At 41.7% G+C, this 2,854-nt stretch overlaps 1 non-coding gene across 1 annotated transcript; it reads right to left on the bottom strand.

Annotated features, from left to right (window-relative positions):
- Positions 1-1,624: 1,624 nt before the first annotated feature.
- LOC134483729 (U2 spliceosomal RNA) lies at positions 1,625-1,812 on the bottom strand. The gene has a single exon (XR_010060611.1). It is a non-coding gene; the product is annotated as a U2 spliceosomal RNA (small nuclear RNA).
- Between the last annotated feature and the right edge of the window lie 1,042 nt (positions 1,813-2,854).

The following is a 2,854-nucleotide window of genomic DNA, read 5'->3' as shown; positions in this document are numbered from 1 at the left end:
AAATTATGAGTATGTGTAGCAAGGCCCAGGCCTCTTCCAGGTTCTTGGATATTAACTGAGAACCTCAAATACAGTAGTAATGTGATAGTGTGGTGTGAATCTAGTTACTATTCTCTATTTTGATATAGATGACTCTTTCTGTGTCATGGTCAGCTTATAATGACTAGAAGACCTAAGCTTGAGAATAACCAAAGACTACATTGCTTCTCTAGCAGCTGAGCTTTTAAAAGTCCTGGTGTGACAGCAACTGTTGGTGGATATTCTGGATTATTCCTTCTGTACTTTAACTCTCTGTGTCACTTCCACCATCAGTAAGTTAGTTCAATTCCATAAATTGGAAATCCATCACCTGGAAGAAATACTCTTTTTTTTTAAAGATTTATTTATTTATTTATTTATTATATACAAGTACACCGTGATTGTCTTCAGACACACCAGAAGAGGGCATCCTATCTCATTACAGATGGTTGTGAGCCACCATGTGGTTGCTGGGATTTGAACTCAGGACCTCTGGAAGAGCTGTCAGTGCTCTTAACCACTAAGCCATCTCTTTAGCCCAAGAAATACTTTCTGAATATGATCTGAGATTGGCCATGGAAAAAGGGTAGCTTGAATGTCCCACCTAGGTTCTGGGCCTGCACAGGCCTGCTCTCCAAAAGAAACCTGTGTTCACAGCTGTTGGCTGGCTAAGAAAGATTTCACGAGACGTGATACACAGCCCTCGGACTTCTGCTCCAGTCATCTGCACAATTTTTCCCGGACAATATCCTCATACCTCCAGCAGGCGGGTGATGAAGCTGTCCACTCTCAGCTCCCCTTCAGACATCTTGTGGGCACCAGACTCTCCTCCCTGCAGCAGGAACAAGGGCTTCTCCATGGTGGCTGCAGCAGCAGTGGTGGTTTGGCATTCTCACCTAGGAGGCCCTATGCCTTTCTACCCCAGTTCCAACTCACCTCAGGCCCGGGCCTTCCCCCCATCCACTTCCCACGGAGCAGGGAGAGCAGCACCCACTAGAAATAAAAGGGAAGCCCTTGGTCCTGCCAAGAGTGAACCCCCAGTGAAGGGGCTTGTTGGGGGGGGAGGGTGGCAATGGGAGGAGGATGGGGAGGGGACACCAATAGAGAAGGGGAGGGGGAGGGGTTAGGGGGATGTTTGCCTGGAAACCCAGAAAGGTAATAACAATTGAAATGTAAATAAGAAATACCCAATTTAATAAAGATGGAGAAAAAAAGAGAAAAGTGTCACACATTTAAAACAGAAGAATATGGACCCTAATTTTAAAGCACAGCTCTGTCAATTAACTAAACCTTTAAAAAGCTCAGAAAATCAGGCCAAACAATATTTTCTCGGTTTATGTATCTGTAATGTCGCATAAATAATAATGTCCGTTTCTTGCTATTGTGGAGGGAATTAAATAGATAATATGTAATCATGGAAATTTTGAAGTACCATCCACTTTTCTGTTCATTAAATCACTCTTCCTCATTTCATTGATCAAGTATGTATGTTTTCTTTTCATAGTTACATGTATAATAAAACCAGCATAAAAACCTTCAGAATTGTATAAGCTTTCACTTTTAACAAATTAAATTAGTTGTTCTTTGTATTTCTGCTGAACATTTAAATGTTCTTTATATGTCCCAATGCGAGTTTATTAGGTACCTATAAACTTTAAACTCTTTGCCTGAGAGCATGAGTACTATTTAATTATATAGTAACTACACTCAGGCTGTCTTTGTATTAGAACCAATTATATCAGACTCTAAGAAAAATTACTACACTTGATCTTAGCCAAAAGGCCGAGAAGCTATTAAGAAAAATTACTATTGCTTTAAAGTTTGTGTGTGTATGAGTGAGAGTATGAGTATGAGTGTCTGTCTGTGTGTGTGTGTATGTGTGTGTGTGTGTGTGTGTGTGTGTGTGTGTGTGTGTGTGCAGCACATGACCAAACAACTTTCAGGAGCCATTTCTCTCCTTCTGTCATGTGGGTCCCAGGATATAACCCAGATGTTTGACTTTGGCAATAAATAATATTACCCACTAAATAAATAAATAAACAAACAAAAAACAAGCCACAAATCAACTTTAAAAGTAAAGGCCAGAAGTTCACAGAATAGTAGCATTGGCCTTACCATATCCTTTCTTTGGGGATGGGAAAATTAATGTTCTGAAATCCATGACCTTCAGGAATTGTGATATTCATGGAAATTCAATTCCTTTGCAGATGCTCCAGTTGTTGTGGCCAATTGCTAGAAAGGTCAGCTTAAGCTTGCAGGACCCCCACCATCCCTCCCCCCACCCCACCTCCACAGAAAGCTCAAAAGACACTGCCCAGAACTTACTCCACATTCCCCAGAACCACTTTCTTTGTCCATCATTTCTGTGAGACGAAAGGTCAGACTCCTTCACCCTAGTCTCTCCACAATTGACATTCGCCCCTCCCAAAACACTTCTAAGACTGGAAAACATGTCTTAGGATGTATCTGTCAGACTCGGACTGAGAGAAACTAGGGCACTGGTTGTCACTACAACACTGGTGACAGAGGATGCCAGAACTCTCTAGGAGACAATAGAATGTCCAAGAAGGGACAGCTGATGTCATGGGGAGCAGACTTTGCCTCCCTGCTAATGTTCTCCCTGTACTGAGCATAAGCTGAGGTGCCCTTTCCAGGAGACTTTCCCAGGGCAGAGCCACTGAGCATCTCCTTCTTCCAAAGCCAAATTTTCCTCAAGGTTTGATTATAAAAACCTTAGTAATTCCTATGCATCTAAATGAATGTTTCCTTCCAAATCCTGCCCAAAAATGTCTCATCCTAACTCAAATTATCCTTCTTCACCAATATTAGCCATTAA

Source organism: Rattus norvegicus, chromosome 19, assembly GCF_036323735.1.
Source record: "Rattus norvegicus strain BN/NHsdMcwi chromosome 19, GRCr8, whole genome shotgun sequence".
In the NCBI taxonomy this organism is placed as follows: Eukaryota; Metazoa; Chordata; class Mammalia; order Rodentia; family Muridae; genus Rattus; species Rattus norvegicus.
Note: the sequence above shows the minus strand (reverse complement) of the source record. Positions and strands in the feature narration are given on the sequence as shown.